This window comes from Amblyomma americanum, chromosome 5, assembly GCF_052857255.1.
Source record: "Amblyomma americanum isolate KBUSLIRL-KWMA chromosome 5, ASM5285725v1, whole genome shotgun sequence".
NCBI classification, from domain to species: Eukaryota; Metazoa; Arthropoda; class Arachnida; order Ixodida; family Ixodidae; genus Amblyomma; species Amblyomma americanum.
In genome coordinates this window covers 44574633-44594603 of record NC_135501.1, presented here as the reverse complement: position 1 = coordinate 44594603, position 19971 = coordinate 44574633, and the positions used below count along the sequence as shown (strand labels likewise).

The 19971-nt window shown below is 48.0% G+C and overlaps 4 pseudogenes; all 4 read right to left on the bottom strand.

The window, feature by feature from the left end:
- Positions 1 to 506: 506 nt before the first annotated feature.
- On the bottom strand, positions 507 to 3501 carry LOC144133817 (uncharacterized; annotated as a pseudogene).
- Positions 3502 to 3760: 259 nt separating this feature from the next.
- On the bottom strand, positions 3761 to 4376 carry LOC144133816 (uncharacterized; annotated as a pseudogene).
- Positions 4377 to 10675: 6299 nt separating this feature from the next.
- LOC144133815 (uncharacterized) lies at positions 10676 to 18040 on the bottom strand (annotated as a pseudogene).
- A 259-nt stretch (positions 18041 to 18299) lies between these two features.
- LOC144133814 (uncharacterized) lies at positions 18300 to 18915 on the bottom strand (annotated as a pseudogene).
- Between the last annotated feature and the right edge of the window lie 1056 nt (positions 18916 to 19971).

Here is a 19971-nt window from a genome sequence, read left to right as displayed (position 1 = left end):
AACGATGTTTGCCATGGCCAACAGTGTTTTTGCTTAGAAAATGGCCATGCAGTCGTTTGTGTGGTCAGCTGCCTGATAGCGCAATAAGACCTTGTTCTTATCGAGCTTGACATCTGATTATTATCACTCACTCCTTTCTGTCCATCAGTTTTTCACCTCGAAATGAGACCATTACTGCTCCGGTCCAGCCGGGCTACCACTTGTTTTTTGCAAAGCTTTCTTCACGGAGATACACGTGCATCTTCTGTGCATGCTCAATAGCTTTCTGGTCGACTGTGTAACTAGCAAGGACGACGCAACAGCATGATGGCCAGAACAAGAAGAACGATTGCTTTATTCAAGAATTTGTTTATATAGGCGCGGGAACGTGCGCCGAGAGTATCTGCGCATTTAGGGTGCGCAGTCATGCTACAGTGGCCTTATCGGATACATTCCTTTCCAGTAACAAGTAAAACCTCCGGTAACAAGTAAAAACTTGTTGAACGTTCATGCACCACAGGTAAGGATTATACATACACTTGATTAAAACGTTCGTCATACTGAAGACGTTGCGGTGGCTTCACGGTTCGGGTCGACATTCTCAAAGCTGGCGGTGGTATAACTGGGATCGCAGGGTCACCCGTTTTCGATGGTTGACGCGTGACTGTTTGCGTGGTTGGAGGTGTCGCTGTTGAATGGTAGTCATCGCTTGCCTCTAAGAGGCGTTCGCCGGTTTGCAGTAGGTGACGGCGGTTGCGCCGGCGGAGCTTCTGGTCCTCTGTTTTTACCAGGTACGATCTTGGGTAGAGCATACCCATCACTTGGGCTTTTCGGGACCATGCAGTATCTCTGAACCTCACGATGGTACCCTTTTGTAGAGGAGGCAAAGGCCTTCCAGCTTGTTTTTGACTGTGCTTATCGACGACGGTCGCAGTCACAGCACTGAAGTCCAGGAGGTTGGCACAAAGACGCCTTCCTTGCAGGAGTTCACCAGGGGATCGCCCGTCCTCCAGTGGGGTAGTGCGGTAAGCCAGCAGGCCCAACCAGAAATCATCCCCCGAGTCTGCAGTTTTCTTCAAGATGCGCTTCACAATCTGCACACCTTTTTCCGCAAGCCCGTTAGACAGCGGATAACGAGGGCTGGATGTAATGTGTGAAGTCAAATTTCCTTGAAAATACAGCAAATTCATAGCTAGAAAATTGCGGACCATTATCAACACATACTTAACTGGCATGCCAAATCTTGCAAAGATAGCATAGAGGGCTGCAATGGTTGATCCATCGACGTGTCTGACAGTTTCTGGACTTCTGGAAAGTTTGATAAGGCATCAAAAACAACGATGTACGAGTCTCCCGCAAACGAAAAAATGTCAGCCACAACTCTATACCATGCACAACCTGGCACGGGTCGCATTTGAAGCGGTTCCTGCGGCCTTTTGTAAGCTTACTTGCGACATGTAGGACACATTTGCACATTAGAAGTGATCGCAGCGTTGAGCCCTGGCCAAAATACGAGATGTCTGGCTCTTTCCTTGCATTTTTGCATGCCGAGATGACCTGCAAGAATTGTTTGCAGCACTGTTTGACACATGCTTTTCGGGATAACCACTTTCGATGCCTTTAAAAGTATTCCGTTGACAAATGAGAGTTCTTGCTCAAAAGGCTTGAGGTCACCTTGTACCGGTAGCCCCGACGACAAACTAGTGATTACAGCCTGCAGGTAGCAGTTGCCTCCTGCAGTTCTTTCTGCGTTTCTGCTGTGGCTCTGCTGCCTAGTAGCTGGACTGCGTGAACTTCGACGTCGTCCGTGGCACCAGCCTTGTCTTGGTTGTCAACAGTCGATCGAGACAGCATGTCAGCAAGCACAAGGTGCTTCCCAGGAATATACTGCAAGGCAAAATCATACTCATAAAGAATGGTTGAAGACGAGGCGGCATGTCACCGACTTCCTTTTGAGCAATTGCCAAAAGTTGCTTGTGGTCCGTTTTGATCGTCACTTTCCGCCCATAGACGAATTGGTGAAATTGTTCGCAGCCGAAGCAAATTGCTAGGGTCACTTTTTCTATCTGAGAATAACAATTTTCTGCTTCAGTAAGGACTCGGGATGCGTAAGCTACGAGCCGCCGCTCGTTGTTGTGACACTGCAAAAGAGCGGCGCCGACGCCGTTCTGCTATGCCTTGCCAGATAACTTTGTTTCTCTTCTCGGGTCGATGATCGCTAACACGGGCGCGGTGGTCAAAATTTTCGTGACGTTTTTCCACTCTTTGGCGTGGTTTTCCGTCCACTCAAACTCCCAGTGTGGGTATGTGCCATCTTTTGATAGGCTAACAACAACAACAACAACTCCGTGCCAGCTTTGATAAGGGCTCTTACTCTTAATAGCGCCGTTCTTTCAGATAGCTGCGGCACGAACTTGCCGAAGTAGTTCAACACACCAAGCATACGGTGAACATCGGCCTTGCATGTTGGCACCGGCATTTGAACCAAACATTTAACGAGCCCTGGGTTTGGCGATATGCCTTTCTCGCCTATGATATCAACCTGAACACGTAGCTCTCTTACGCCGAACTTGCACTTTTGAGGATTAAACGTTAACCCAGCTGTTTCAGCAGCTTTCAACACAGCTACCAGGCGCTTATCGTGCTCTTCCTTCGTAGAGCCCCAGACCAGGATATCGTCTGTATAGATAAGCTCGCCAGGTAGACCATCAAATTTCTGACAAAGCGCCTGCTCAAACACCTCACGAGCGGACGAGATACCAAAGGGTAGCCTTAAGAAGCGGTATTTGCCGAAAGGTGAAGCGAACGTACAGATCTTAGACGTTTTCTCCTCCAGGGGCACCTGATGGAATCCAGCGTTTGCATCCAGACAGCTAAAATATGTAGCTCCTATCAGTAGTGCTTCCAATTCCTCGCGCCTTGATAATGGGAAGTGTTGCCTTTTGATGTACATGTTTACTCTTCTGGGGTCCATTCAAACCTTTAGAACACCGTCGTTATTCTTTACTAAGACCAGAGTGCATACCCAGTCTGTGGGCTCCCTTTTTCTGACGATGATTCCCGTACGCGTCATCCGCTGGAGTCTTTCTCCAGAGGTTCCTGAAGTGCCAGTGGAACCATACGGGCCGGCTCAACGACTGGAACTGCGCCTGGTTCCAGGACCATGCTGTACGGAATCTTGAAGCAGCCCAACCCTTGGAAGACGTGCGTAAAATCTTTCAAAAGTTCATACTCAGGGAAGGCATTCACAGTGTCCACCGAGCATTGAACCAACCCGAGCGCCTCACTGGCATCGAGTCCTAGGATGCCTTGACGCTCATTCTTTACGGCGAAAAATTTGATGGTAATCTCTGTGGCTCCCACGGACACTTTCTGTGACGTTGTTCCGTAGCTTGAAATTACACCCCCGTTCTATGCTCGCAGCACTGAGCAGGTAGGTTGCAATGATTCTTTGGTTTGAAGCTTACGGTATATTGAAAATAGTAGCAAGCTTGCCTGCGAACCAGTGTCCACCTTGAACATGACTTCGCGGCCACTTACACGTACTTTAACTGTCCAGTCCTTCCTGTGAACATTTTGGGAGGTTATTTCAGGAATTTCTAAGTCATTTTGGTCGACTTTACCGACATCACTGACGGTGGTCGACTTCCGGCAACAACTTGCAAAGTGGTTGAACTTGCAGCAAGAATGACATATCTTACCGAACGCTGGACACTGTTTAGGCCTATGTTTACGGTTGCATTTCCTGCAGCAGTAACCTTGATTATCGCGACACAGTTTTTTATCGCGTTGCTGCTTTTTTTTTCGTCGAGGCTGTGCGACTTGAAATACTGTCAACGCAGTCTTTTGACTTGTACCAAAACTTGGATCCTTAGTGCCGCCGATTGTGCAGCCTTGCACAATTATTCAGCTTTTAGTAGCGTTAGGTGTTTCTCGGTGAGCATTCTTTCACCAAGTTTTGAGTTATTTGTACCAAACACAATTTAGTCTCTAATCAGTGAATCATGCTGATCCCCAAAATTGCACTGGGATGCCTGTCTCTTTAAATCACGCACAAATTTCTCAAAAGGTTTTTTCTCCATCTGGCTCCTTGTACGAAATAAATATCTTTCATGAATTTCGTTGCTCACCTCGGAGAAATAAGCGTCGAACTTCTGCACCACAGTTCCGTAGCTTTCCTTGCTTTCTCCGGGGCCGTACTGGAGATTGTTGAAGATGTCGAGCGCTTCGTCTCCTGCGAAGCTCAGCAAGAGTGCAGATTTTGAAGCATCACTTTTCGGGGCCTTCTCTACTGCCGTTCCTTGCAGATAAAACTCAAACTTTTGCTTGAAGCGCTGCCAATTTTGCGATAGGTTGCCCGATAGACGTAAAGGTTCTGGCACCTTCAGTAGGTCCATTCCGCGCCGTTACTGCTGGGCTTCGGTTAGTGGCGGCCACTTCTGAGACCATGTAACTAGCAAGGACGACGCAACAGCATGATGGCCAGAACAAGAAGAACGATTGCTTTATTCAAGCATTTGATTTTATAGGCGCGGAACGTGCGCCGACGGCATCTGTGCATTTAGGGTGCGTAGTCATGCTACAGTGGCCTTATCGGATACCGATGGGTTTCGGCCAGAACTTTTTCGCGGGAGTCGTATAGGGCTCCTTCTAAAGAGTGGTGATGTGCCGTCCGACCCAAAAACATAGAGGCCTAACTCCTTCCTGAACTCCGATAATAAAATACTAGCTGCAATATTAGCACATCGCATACCGTCCACTCTTCCTGACATAATAAGCAATAGTCAGACATATTGTGTGCCCGGACGCACAATTTTTTCGTCACTAGCTTAAACCGGCGATTTGTTCACTTCTGCAAGGCGCACGCAGGTTTTGGGAGATTTTTTTGTCTAGATCAAGAAAATGCCTTTGACCGTGTTGAGCGTGACTACCTTTTCACAGTTCTAGACTGCTTTGGCTTCCCAAGGCGTCTGATACCCAAGCAGCACAAGTAACTGGCCCAACATTGGAACTGTATGGGCAAAGCTGGCCCTACAAAGGACCAGGATGGGACCATCTTGTTGCAATATTGGGCTGATGACCTGCGCTGCTTGGGTAGGCATCTTGAGATTGTTGTACACCGACTTAGCAGCAAGCCTCGCAGTCAACGATCAGATAACCGGCTCCATTCCAGTGAGCCGTTGAATACGCCATGGCTGCTCACTGTCATCAATTCTTTCGTCGTTTGCATAGAACCGCTGTTGCAACAAATTCAAAGTTGCAAGGAGCTCGGCTACTGATCCGGAGTTTCCGGGTTCGAACCCGAACACGACCGCGGCGGCCGCGTTTTTATGTAGGAAAAACGCTAAGCCGCCCGTGTGCTGTGCGATTTCAGTGCACGTTAAAGATTCCAAGTTGGTCGAAATTATTCCGGAGCCGTCCACTACGGCACCTCTCTCTTCCTTTCTTCTTTCACTCCCTCCTTTATTCCTTCCCTTACGGCGCGGTTAAGGTGTCCAACGATATGTGAGACACACACTGTGCCATTTCGTTTCCCCAAAAACCAATAATTATTAATATTATTCACCCGATACGAGGCTTTCCTCTCCCAGGCTTGGGCGAGGTTAAAGTAGCAGCCTATGCTGATATTTTTGTTTATTAGAAACAATGACCGCAATAGAGCAGTTTATTAGAAGCAATGACCGCAACAGAGCATTTCTGAGGCTCTTTCACACTTAGCCACCTGTGAAGTGCACGTCTCAATCGTTCTAAAAGCCTGGCGTAACGCTTTGGATCTTTTAATGACCAATTTTCCGATGTTGTCCGATATGTAGGTGGCGCAAAAGTCATTGGTGCACGTTCCTCGCCAGCGGTGAAGTAGCCCGAGCCACCTGGAATGAAATAAAACACAAGGTTCATCAGCGTATCAAAGTCGCAAAATCCTGCGACCTACCTTTCTCTGAACGACCTTACCTTGTCAGAAAAAGAATAATAGCTTCCTTAATCTACCTCGGAAAAATAGCGCGCCCTCCTCGCCTTGTCCTCCAGAGGCTGGCCACAGTGTGTGGATCTTTCTTCTGGGGTGGACACGCAGAGAGCGTTGCAAGTGTTTTTGTCTGCTTGCCCACCGACATGGGTGGCTTCAGCATCCTGGAACTCCGAGTTATGTGTCCTGTATTGGCTTTAAGGGACATGCGGGACCTAATCTCAGACACAGCGTTCTAAAGAAGAGCACTCACTGCATATTTAATGGCAACATTACGTCCCTTCTTTGAGTTATGAAATTGGAAAAGCCCCACGGCTGAAAAGTCGCCAGCTTTATATACTTATGTCGTGACTCTTGAAGGAACACTTCCTGATTGTGATTTGAAAGAATTGTCCGCGAGAGAAACTTGCGAATATGTTGCGTTTCGCACCCTGAATGTAGACCAGCGCAGGAAAGTGCGCAAAAGGCGGACACAAATAATGTTTGCCTCTCTCACCGCTGATGTATCCAATTTTACTTGGCTTCGCGCATGGGAAGCGTTACCCACAGCTGACCGCCTTGTGGCGTGGGGCGCGGCGTACCCCGCCTCATGTCCGCAATGCGGTTGAACTGAAACTCTGAACCATGCCGTTTTTGAATGCCCAGTCGCGCGCAATTCCTGGCGCTTGATAACGCGCATGTTTCAGGTGCGCATGCGGCGGCAGAGCCGCAGTCGCGATTTCTTTGTTGAATTAATAATGTGTGTGAGTGCTTATTTACTTTGTAAAATGAAGGGACTTGCTCTCTTGTGGGGACGCCCGCAGAAAGCAATGTTCTCTTTAATTTACCGCCTTAGAACTTTGATGCTGAAAGACTTAAATGAAGAACTCGTCGTGTTGAGTGAGGAGGTCTTCCTTCCCCGCTGGTCAGCAAGGTTCCTTGTTGTTAGTGATAGAGATGTGTCCACGCCCATCCTTTCGTATTAGGAAGTTTGGCGAGTGTTTCTCATTTTTTCCTTCCTTGTATTCCACTTAAGCGCATAATGAAGCTGCGCTAAGCCAGCTCGTGTAGAAACCACGAATTGTTCACTGAAATGTCATCGGCATATGGGCGATACCTGTACAATGATGGCTCATTTGAAGCGCTTGGGAACCAGACCACTTGTGTAAAGAGTCCTTAGCACTGTAGATATTTTCAGAAAAATAAAAACTTTCGGAATTTTTCGGAAAAAAATAAAACTGCTCCTTTCCTTTCAGCAAAACAAATTCTCACAACGCCGCTGAGGGGTCCACTCAGATAAGCTGGCACTCTTTTCCATTCGATGCTGAGTGGGTGAAGCTTGCAGTATTTTACTAGATTTCTGATAGTGACCTTGGCATATAGAACCAATGCATAACACTTAGCAGAGGAAACTAGGTGTAAAATTATTTTGGGAAACGTGTCCTCACCCGCTGCCAAAAACAGGAAAACAATAACTGCATTCACTGACAATGCCAGTCCAACTTCGAGCGTTCCTTGCAGTGGCATAGACCCTATTATCAGCAGGATCTTATGGCTCTACTAGCGATTCGAGGTTCCTTGGTTTTTGCACTATTCGCGGTGCTGATTTGCAGATCGAAAGTTAATTTAACTTTGCGTGAAAGAGAAATATATATCGTCAGTGAGGAATCAGCATTCCATGTCTTAAACTAAAGCCAGCATCTTTATTTGTGTAACTGCAGGTCATCGCGACCTGCTAATCCTGTTCCAAACTACCAATTCAACCGAAAATTAAACTTGTATTAAAGTATCTTCAAAGTGAATCGGGTGTTTGATGTGGTTTCTAGATTTCCGCGCACTCGTTATGTGTTCAAGTGCCGGAGAGCGTAAGGCGTAGGTGCGGCACTACAACGGGGTAAGCTGGGGTATTCAAAGGGGAGGCTACCGCCGATATGACGCTGCTCTTGTCATTTCTGTTTTACTTTTATGCAAGAACGTGGGTGATTGCACATTCAGCTAATTTTCGCAAAACTTTCGAGCTAAGCTATCTGGCGTCTAATCGGTACATACATTTCATAGAGAGATTGTATTATTTGGCAAACTTGCGCAAGCGCTCCTACGCGCACCAACACGCACAACGAACCATAACTCGACCTTTGTTGTGCCATTACCTCCCAGCAGCTAGGCAATGTTAAGTTAAAAAGAAATCAAATAAACATCCCCTACTGAGACGCGAACCCGCGCCGTCGCGATACTTCAGCTTTGCATAAAACTGCACGAGAGCACTAGGCTACCGCCGCAGCCGAACACAGCTCGTGTTAAACTGCAGCATACTCTCGCGCTCTGCATTGCAAGTCACCTTCTTTACTTCTATCTGCGGCGCGAACTGACCCCATCAGCTTAACATATATCACAGCTTAGCCTCAGTCACAGTACTTCAATGCTTGGAAAAAATTCTAGGACTATCCCTGAGTCGAATGTCAGTGCTAGAAGTGCCGTCATGTACAGTTATAAAGAACACACTCTTTTCCACGGACACTTTCTTCAAGTAACACTCCTCTCCTAGTGTTTCATCGCCAAGAAGATGCCTTTCTAGTTGGACAAGTGACTGAAACATGTTCAACCTTTTGCACAAATGCATGGTACGTAAGCAAGCGGCATGCACTGGAAAAACAACGCTGTGAGTTGCGTGGCCGAGCCGGAAAATCTATCGCGTGCTGCATATTTCACAGCATCGCCAATGGAGCGTAGCTTAACCCGACCGTGAGGAAGTCGCGCGTATGCGCGTGCCGCCATAGACAAACCACCTCTCGACCCTAGCCACCTACCTCCACCCACGTAGTAGACGCCCTTTTTGAGAGCGTGAGCTCTTAGTCATCACGTTTCCCGATTTCTTGGCTTTTGCTACCACCACCATTCCCCGTGAGATTTTTCAAATCCGAGGAATTCAAGATGGCGGTCCAAACAGTAAAACTATATAGCAACCAAATTTGTGATTGACTGGTGACGTCGTTACTTAATCAAATTGGAGATACATTGGTGACACCCCTGATATATCCAATTGCTGATTGATTGGTCACGTCACTTATAAATCCAAGATGGCAGCCAAAACAAATTGTTGGCATCATTAATCATTCCAAGGCCGCCACGTGTCTATGGCATCATAACTTAAGATGGTGGCCGAATTTGGGTGCCAATGATGTCGTCAAAATCGAATGTGAAACTGTAGCGGCGCCTCCCATACCTCGATGACTTTTCCCGCCTTGTGCTTCCGTCATCCTCATCTTTTGGCTCCCCTCAACCTTAGCGAGGCAGTCAGGCTCGACCGCCAGAGCTCTTTTCTTCCGCCCGACAGCATTCCCGCGCTCTGACCCGGCCTTCACGGAGCTAACTGTGTCCTGGATTTGAGAACCTGTACAAAATTTTGCATACTGTTTTTTTTCTTTTTATCGTGCATCGCTCTAGGGGGGGGGGGGGGGAGCATCTGTAGCGGCACTGATGAAGACGAAGCTCGGAGCGCGACCTTGCTCGCGCAGTCCAGAACGATTTCGGCAACTGGCCTAGCCAGCAACGTCAACAGCCCGCTCGACCGTTTCACCAGCCGCGGCTACCGGGACGTCCAATAAATGTGGTTCAACCTCCACGAAACCACGGGATTTTTGCGTCACAATCATTGATGGCGGCACAGTTTTGGAATTTAAAATCGAAGTTGGCGGCCAAATTCTGCTCCCAAAGTTGACTTCACCGTCCAGTATGGCGGATATAACACCCACGTGATTATTATGTCAGGGAATGGAATGTCGGCATATATTGCCGGCTTCCGAAATGCAAGGTGGCGCCTCATGGTGTGAGGTCATATCCAAGATGGCGGCCACTAAAATTAGTCGCTCCCGTACACGCCCCTTGGTCCCCGTATCCTCGGCCGTATAGCGGGGCAATAAAACCGTCCCGTTACGGCACCGCTATACATATATACATTCGTTGCGCTATATACTATGCTCCAAAAACAAGAGGTACCACCCGGGGATAGCTGTGTACGAATTTGGTATGTAAGTCAAACCTTATGGGTAGTTATATATAAATAAAACCACTGGTGCATTACAGGCAAACATTGTATACATGAAATTATAATTGAAAGGTAAACATATCGTGCTGGGAGATAAATTCTAGGCCCCCTACGAACCAATTTTCCATTTGGGACGTATCTTGAGAGGATTCTAACTCGACAGCAGGTAGACATACAGAAATGGGACCGGTAGCAAACTATTTGTCGGGACGAATCTACCGGAAAAAAAGCGTAGGTTACACTAATCACGTGATCGTTATTTCTTCGATAGATAAAGTGAGGCTCCTCACATTAATCTGATTCATATCAATACTAGTAAGCCAAAGAGCTAACGCTCGTTACTTCAAGGTCTTCCATAAGGTGCCGGCATATTGTTTAGATCGATAATGCGTCTCAACCGTGCGATCCCGCAGTTGTCTGCCTTCAGGTGAAGTGTCCATTTTACGCAGGAGTGGAGCGGCCCACACCATACAGCGCCACAGCAGCTGGATTTTATCTGTCCCCCTGGCATGCACGTGTTTTGAACGTGTAAGCGACCTAGAAGGCGGCGCCTGGGAGCGGCCTGCGAGAGCCGCGTATATTTGTTCATGAGGTGGGCTTCCTGAAACTTCTGATAGGAGTCTTGCACGCCCAACGACTTAAGTTTGGCGTTGGAGGTGGTCGGCGGGAGGTCCAGTGCTTGCTATGCCGCCTTCCTAATGATGGCGTCAATGTGCTTTGTCTTCCTGTTTGGAGTTGCGAAGGTACGGCACGGCGCATAGGATCCGGCTGGCCAAGAAGCCATGGGTGAGCCGTAGCACGTCCCTGCCCCGCACACCACCGCGCTTGTCTGTTACGCGGTGGATCATGAGCCGTACTTGTTCACCTATGCGCTTCAATATCGCCACAGTGGAGTTCGGCCTAGGCCTGTTATTGATGAACAGTTCCAAGATCCGGAGCTCTGCCACTTCTCTGTTGAGGCCACACAGTGCAGACATCTGTACTGATGTGTTGTCCTTGTGACTTGCCCTGACATTAAGAATCTCTGGATTTGAGGGAGCACATTGGAAAGCAGAGTCGGCAGCATACGCTTTGACAATGGAGGTGGCCTACTGAAGGCAGTCTACCATCTCCCCAAGACAACCCCATGGAACTCAATATTGTAATATTGTCTGCATAGAGCCCATGTTTTAAAGCAGCGATGGCGTAGATGAGGAGCATCCGCCTCGCGTGCAAAAACCGAGGCTCGAATCCAGGTGCCGTGTCATTCTCCTCAAGGTCTGAAAAAAAGAAAAACACTTCACCTGTCGATAGAATTGCATCAGCAGGCCTGGTGTGGGCCTGATCTTGGTGACCAGAACCGACAAAGCACTCCCTTACCAGAACCAGATTTGGCCACCCTGTTGTAGTACTTGGCCACAACCTTCTATGAAGAAACCAATTAACCGTCGGCTCTCAGTCCCCAGCGGCTGCGGAACAACTTAGGAAGGCGGCGGTCAGACCTGCGAAGCAGCGGAGGGCACTAAGAATATCTGGCTCCGGACAGGCCGCCATTGGAATCTGAACCTGGCAGCGTTCAACGCTAGAACCTTATCGATTGAGCCTAGCCTATAGCCTATCAGTGCTGTTCGAGGAACTAGTGGGCATTACATGGGATATCAGAGGGCTTAGTGAAGTTGGGAGGATAAGTTAGGCGTATACAGTAGAAAAGGACGGGCGCATACTGTGCTTTCACTGAATAGCGAATCCACGAGAACTAGATGTGCGATTCCTAATTAATCTGGATACGGCTGGCAACATAGACGTGCTCTAGTGTATTAACGAAAGGGTGGCAGCTATCGTATTTAAGCTTAACAAGAGGTATAAGCTGAAGGTGGTGCCGGGCTACGTGCTTATATCAAGTCATGAAGGCCAGACCATTGAAACCTTCTATGAAGATGTTGAATCAGGAATGAACAAAGTAAAACCACAGTTCACTGTACTAATGGGCGACTTCAATGCGCAGGTGGTCAAGAAGCAGGCTGGCGACCAGGCGGTAGCCGGCTGTGGTATAGGGTCCAACGAATAGCAGGGGAGAGCCATTTGTAGAGTTCGCCTATATAAATAATTTGCGGATCATGAATACCTTCTTCCGCAAACGAGAGAACAGTAAGTGGACCTGGAAGAGCCCCAATGATGAGACAAAAATGAAATTCATTTTATATTATGCTCTCAACCTGGTACCGTTCAGGATGTGGACGTCCCAGGAAAGGTGCGGTGTAGCGACCAGAAAATGGCAGGTCTCGAATTATCTTAGACTTGTAGAGGGAACGGAAGAAGCTAATGAAGAGGAAGTCCATTGAGGAGTTAGCGGCAACAGGAAAAATAAAGGAATTCAGGATATCGCTGCAGAACAGATATTCAGTTTTAACTAAGGAAGACGATTTTAATATTCATACAATGAACGATACTCTCACAGCTATCATTTCGGAGTGCGCATTGTCGGGCTGGTTTTGAGTCGCAAAACACAGCCCATTTGTGGGGTGTTCGTGTACCGATGTACTGCACAGCCGCACAAAGTGCGGCCAATTCTGACCCGGTGGGTGTTGTTCGATGCGAAGTTTGCTGGATAACACTGGGCGGTGTCGCAGGGATGACCACGGCATAGGTTGAACATGTGCCTGACCGAGCCATCTGTATACACATGAGTGTGGTAACTATATGCGGCGTGGAGTAGGTAAAGTGTCAACTGTTTAATGGCCGGTGTCGACACGTTGATGTTTTCGTTATGCCCGGAACTGTGAGGCGCACGCAAGGCTCCCCAAGACACCACAACGCGGAGGAAGGCCGTGCTGCCAAGGTGACCTGCGATGGGATGGACGACCTTTGGTCGATCTTTAGGGGTCCCGTAACGGCTTTGCTGTAAATTAGGGAGTTAAAACATGTAACTCAATTTTTTTGCTAAGCGGGCATATTCGTCTATTCGCAGCCTCAACTTTCACAAGCAAGGCTTTCAGCCACGCCAATCCGGAACGTTCATTGCTTTGAAAATGCAACACCGAGCCATAGAAAGGAAAAGGAATGTACCTTCGCCACGCCGTATATTGCGGTGAATACGAAGGCACAGTTCAGGGTCCAAAATTCTGAAGGAACGATTGAAAACCGAGCCATTGTTTCACACAAAAATTGCTAGCTCCATCACCGACCTCCGTAGCTCGCACGATGCGTGAACTGTTGATAAAGGTAGTGTTGGCAGATCGGGCAGCCTCGTCCGCGTTGTTGTTTCGTTTTATACCGCGGCGCCCTGGCAGCCATTGGTCAATGATATGAAGACCACTCGATAAGGCGCAGTGGTGCACCTCGGAAATTCCTGCAGCCAGCTGTTCATGCGACCCACAGCGCAGAGAAAGCTGCAGGTCTTAAAGAGCTGCTTTAGAATCAGTGCAGACGCGCGAAGGTGCTTGCCTGAAAACCTCAACTGCAGACCGAAGGGCAGCTCCTTCTGCACTAGTTGAGGAATTGTATCAGGTCGTCTTAACTTTCATCAAGATGGATTTCGCCGGGATCACAACAGATCGCGCCGAACAGGTTGAGTTGACTGTGCCATCGGTGTAAACATGAATGCAGTGACACTGGTTAGAATGCAGATGTCCGAACGTGATCTGCTAGATAGGAGCCAGTGACACACCAGCTTTCCTCGTAATATAGTAATACACAGGTGAACTTGAGGTTTAGGTACACTATATTTGCGATGTAAAATAGGCATGGTGACTATCGATGATTAACGAATGCAGTGCGTCGCCTAATTAGCTGAAGGGCGGCTAGTTGATGACAAGCTGACAGGGGGCACGTGCGATGTACCTAATATATACCTAATATGTGCGATGTACCACTTAGAGGGAACCGCAACTTATGGAGTATGTGAATGTTTCCGGGCGAAGACAAGAGTTCTTACTGTGAAGGCACATTTAAGCAGTCAAAGACAGATGCGTAAAGCTTGTGCATGCACACTTTGTGCAGTCTGGACGTTTCTATTTTTATTGTTAATGAATACTGGAAAGCTGAATTGAGTATTCCACCTCATAGTCACCAGGAGTACCATGTTTGTTTAATGGATAAAGGTGAACATACTCTGTACGGAAAGTGCACGGGAGATTTCGGAAGCTGGCGGTTAAGAACCGGTTGTGTAGGATTCAGAGAAATTGGGTCCAATTAAGAGTGGCTTACGTTATATTGAGTTGCAGTATTGCAGTAGTATGAATTAAGTTAGATCACGGTGGCTTGTGATGGATTACTAGTGATTGTTTATGGTTTATGGCGCTTTAATCTCCCAAAACAACTGAGGCTATGAGGGATGCCGTAGTGAAGGGCTCCTGAAAATTCAATCACCTGGGGCTCTTTAAAGTGCACTCACATCCTACACTGCACGGGACTCTATAATTTCGACTCTATCAAAACTGTACTGCCGCGACCGGAATCCATCCCGCGTCTTTGGGGTGAGCAGCCGAGCACCATCACCACTGAGCCACCCTGGCGGCGGATTAATAATTAATTCTGGCAGGTTTTGTTGGATTTGGAGTAGGTTACGCCTTCGCAGTAAGTAACTACTTTTACGTGCTCGAGAAACGATGTTTGCCATGGCCAACAGTGTTTTTGCTTAGAAAATGGCCATGCAGTCGTTTGTGTGGTCAGCTGCCTGATAGCGCAATAAGACCTTGTTCTTATCGAGCTTGACATCTGATTATTATCACTCACTCCTTTCTGTCCATCAGTTTTTCACCTCGAAATGAGACCATTACTGCTCCGGTCCAGCCGGGCTACCACTTGTTTTTTGCAAAGCTTTCTTCACGGAGATACACGTGCATCTTCTGTGCATGCTCAATAGCTTTCTGGTCGACTGTGTAACTAGCAAGGACGACGCAACAGCATGATGGCCAGAACAAGAAGAACGATTGCTTTATTCAAGAATTTGTTTATATAGGCGCGGGAACGTGCGCCGAGAGTATCTGCGCATTTAGGGTGCGCAGTCATGCTACAGTGGCCTTATCGGATACATTCCTTTCCAGTAACAAGTAAAACCTCCGGTAACAAGTAAAAACTTGTTGAACGTTCATGCACCACAGGTAAGGATTATACATACACTTGATTAAAACGTTCGTCATACTGAAGACGTTGCGGTGGCTTCACGGTTCGGGTCGACATTCTCAAAGCTGGCGGTGGTATAACTGGGATCGCAGGGTCACCCGTTTTCGATGGTTGACGCGTGACTGTTTGCGTGGTTGGAGGTGTCGCTGTTGAATGGTAGTCATCGCTTGCCTCTAAGAGGCGTTCGCCGGTTTGCAGTAGGTGACGGCGGTTGCGCCGGCGGAGCTTCTGGTCCTCTGTTTTTACCAGGTACGATCTTGGGTAGAGCATACCCATCACTTGGGCTTTTCGGGACCATGCAGTATCTCTGAACCTCACGATGGTACCCTTTTGTAGAGGAGGCAAAGGCCTTCCAGCTTGTTTTTGACTGTGCTTATCGACGACGGTCGCAGTCACAGCACTGAAGTCCAGGAGGTTGGCACAAAGACGCCTTCCTTGCAGGAGTTCACCAGGGGATCGCCCGTCCTCCAGTGGGGTAGTGCGGTAAGCCAGCAGGCCCAACCAGAAATCATCCCCCGAGTCTGCAGTTTTCTTCAAGATGCGCTTCACAATCTGCACACCTTTTTCCGCAAGCCCGTTAGACAGCGGATAACGAGGGCTGGATGTAATGTGTGAAGTCAAATTTCCTTGAAAATACAGCAAATTCATAGCTAGAAAATTGCGGACCATTATCAACACATACTTAACTGGCATGCCAAATCTTGCAAAGATAGCATAGAGGGCTGCAATGGTTGATCCATCGACGTGTCTGACAGTTTCTGGACTTCTGGAAAGTTTGATAAGGCATCAAAAACAACGATGTACGAGTCTCCCGCAAACGAAAAAATGTCAGCCACAACTCTATACCATGCACAACCTGGCACGGGTCGCATTTGAAGCGGTTCCTGCGGCTTTTTGTAAGCTTACTTGCGACATGTAGGACACATTTGCACATTAGAAGTGATCGCAGCGTTGAGCCCTGGCCAAAATACGAGATGTCTGGCTCTTTCCTTGCATTTTTGCATGCCGAGATGACCTGCAAGAATTGTTTGCAGCACTGTTTGACACATGCTTTTCGGGATAACCACTTTCGATGCCTTTAAAAGTATTCCGTTGACAAATGAGAGTTCTTGCTCAAAAGGCTTGAGGTCACCTTGTACCGGTAGCCCCGACGACAAACTAGTGATTACAGCCTGCAGGTAGCAGTTGCCTCCTGCAGTTCTTTCTGCGTTTCTGCTGTGGCTCTGCTGCCTAGTAGCTGGACTGCGTGAACTTCGACGTCGTCCGTGGCACCAGCCTTGTCTTGGTTGTCAACAGTCGATCGAGACAGCATGTCAGCAAGCACAAGGTGCTTCCCAGGAATATACTGCAAGGCAAAATCATACTCATAAAGAATGGTTGAAGACGAGGCGGCATGTCACCGACTTCCTTTTGAGCAATTGCCAAAAGTTGCTTGTGGTCCGTTTTGATCGTCACTTTCCGCCCATAGACGAATTGGTGAAATTGTTCGCAGCCGAAGCAAATTGCTAGGGTCACTTTTTCTATCTGAGAATAACAATTTTCTGCTTCAGTAAGGACTCGGGATGCGTAAGCTACGAGCCGCCGCTCGTTGTTGTGACACTGCAAAAGAGCGGCGCCGACGCCGTTCTGCTATGCCTTGCCAGATAACTTTGTTTCTCTTCTCGGGTCGATGATCGCTAACACGGGCGCGGTGGTCAAAATTTTCGTGACGTTTTTCCACTCTTTGGCGTGGTTTTCCGTCCACTCAAACTCCCAGTGTGGGTATGTGCCATCTTTTGATAGGCTAACAACAACAACAACAACTCCGTGCCAGCTTTGATAAGGGCTCTTACTCTTAATAGCGCCGTTCTTTCAGATAGCTGCGGCACGAACTTGCCGAAGTAGTTCAACACACCAAGCATACGGTGAACATGTTGGCACCGGCATTTGAACCAAACATTTAACGAGCCCTGGGTTTGGCGATATGCCTTTCTCGCCTATGATATCAACCTGAACACGTAGCTCTCTTACGCCGAACTTGCACTTTTGAGGATTAAACGTTAACCCAGCTGTTTCAGCAGCTTTCAACACAGCTACCAGGCGCTTATCGTGCTCTTCCTTCGTAGAGCCCCAGACCAGGATATCGTCTGTATAGATAAGCTCGCCAGGTAGACCATCAAATTTCTGACAAAGCGCCTGCTCAAACACCTCACGAGCGGACGAGATACCAAAGGGTAGCCTTAAGAAGCGGTATTTGCCGAAAGGTGAAGCGAACGTACAGATCTTAGACGTTTTCTCCTCCAGGGGCACCTGATGGAATCCAGCGTTTGCATCCAGACAGCTAAAATATGTAGCTCCTATCAGTAGTGCTTCCAATTCCTCGCGCCTTGATAATGGGAAGTGTTGCCTTTTGATGTACATGTTTACTCTTCTGGGGTCCATTCAAACCTTTAGAACACCGTCGTTATTCTTTACTAAGACCAGAGTGCATACCCAGTCTGTGGGCTCCCTTTTTCTGACGATGATTCCCGTACGCGTCATCCGCTGGAGTCTTTCTCCAGAGGTTCCTGAAGTGCCAGTGGAACCATACGGGCCGGCTCAACGACTGGAACTGCGCCTGGTTCCAGGACCATGCTGTACGGAATCTTGAAGCAGCCCAACCCTTGGAAGACGTGCGTAAAATCTTTCAAAAGTTCATACTCAGGGAAGGCATTCACAGTGTCCACCGAGCATTGAACCAACCCGAGCGCCTCACTGGCATCGAGTCCTAGGATGCCTTGACGCTCATTCTTTACGGCGAAAAATTTGATGGTAATCTCTGTGGCTCCCACGGACACTTTCTGTGACGTTGTTCCGTAGCTTGAAATTACACCCCCGTTCTATGCTCGCAGCACTGAGCAGGTAGGTTGCAATGATTCTTTGGTTTGAAGCTTACGGTATATTGAAAATAGTAGCAAGCTTGCCTGCGAACCAGTGTCCACCTTGAACATGACTTCGCGGCCACTTACACGTACTTTAACTGTCCAGTCCTTCCTGTGAACATTTTGGGAGGTTATTTCAGGAATTTCTAAGTCATTTTGGTCGACTTTACCGACATCACTGACGGTGGTCGACTTCCGGCAACAACTTGCAAAGTGGTTGAACTTGCAGCAAGAATGACATATCTTACCGAACGCTGGACACTGTTTAGGCCTATGTTTACGGTTGCATTTCCTGCAGCAGTAACCTTGATTATCGCGACACAGTTTTTTATCGCGTTGCTGCTTTTTTTTTCGTCGAGGCTGTGCGACTTGAAATACTGTCAACGCAGTCTTTTGACTTGTACCAAAACTTGGATCCTTAGTGCCGCCGATTGTGCAGCCTTGCACAATTATTCAGCTTTTAGTAGCGTTAGGTGTTTCTCGGTGAGCATTCTTTCACCAAGTTTTGAGTTATTTGTACCAAACACAATTTAGTCTCTAATCAGTGAATCATGCTGATCCCCAAAATTGCACTGGGATGCCTGTCTCTTTAAATCACGCACAAATTTCTCAAAAGGTTTTTTCTCCATCTGGCTCCTTGTACGAAATAAATATCTTTCATGAATTTCGTTGCTCACCTCGGAGAAATAAGCGTCGAACTTCTGCACCACAGTTCCGTAGCTTTCCTTGCTTTCTCCGGGGCCGTACTGGAGATTGTTGAAGATGTCGAGCGCTTCGTCTCCTGCGAAGCTCAGCAAGAGTGCAGATTTTGAAGCATCACTTTTCGGGGCCTTCTCTACTGCCGTTCCTTGCAGATAAAACTCAAACTTTTGCTTGAAGCGCTGCCAATTTTGCGATAGGTTGCCCGATAGACGTAAAGGTTCTGGCACCTTCAGTAGGTCCATTCCGCGCCGTTACTGCTGGGCTTCGGTTAGTGGCGGCCACTTCTGAGACCATGTAACTAGCAAGGACGACGCAACAGCATGATGGCCAGAACAAGAAGAACGATTGCTTTATTCAAGCATTTGATTTTATAGGCGCGGAACGTGCGCCGACGGCATCTGTGCATTTAGGGTGCGTAGTCATGCTACAGTGGCCTTATCGGATACCGATGGGTTTCGGCCAGAACTTTTTCGCGGGAGTCGTATAGGGCTCCTTCTAAAGAGTGGTGATGTGCCGTCCGACCCAAAAACATAGAGGCCTAACTCCTTCCTGAACTCCGATAATAAAATACTAGCTGCAATATTAGCACATCGCATACCGTCCACTCTTCCTGACATAATAAGCAATAGTCAGACATATTGTGTGCCCGGACGCACAATTTTTTCGTCACTAGCTTAAACCGGCGATTTGTTCACTTCTGCAAGGCGCACGCAGGTTTTGGGAGATTTTTTTGTCTAGATCAAGAAAATGCCTTTGACCGTGTTGAGCGTGACTACCTTTTCACAGTTCTAGACTGCTTTGGCTTCCCAAGGCGTCTGATACCCAAGCAGCACAAGTAACTGGCCCAACATTGGAACTGTATGGGCAAAGCTGGCCCTACAAAGGACCAGGATGGGACCATCTTGTTGCAATATTGGGCTGATGACCTGCGCTGCTTGGGTAGGCATCTTGAGATTGTTGTACACCGACTTAGCAGCAAGCCTCGCAGTCAACGATCAGATAACCGGCTCCATTCCAGTGAGCCGTTGAATACGCCATGGCTGCTCACTGTCATCAATTCTTTCGTCGTTTGCATAGAACCGCTGTTGCAACAAATTCAAAGTTGCAAGGAGCTCGGCTACTGATCCGGAGTTTCCGGGTTCGAACCCGAACACGACCGCGGCGGCCGCGTTTTTATGTAGGAAAAACGCTAAGCCGCCCGTGTGCTGTGCGATTTCAGTGCACGTTAAAGATTCCAAGTTGGTCGAAATTATTCCGGAGCCGTCCACTACGGCACCTCTCTCTTCCTTTCTTCTTTC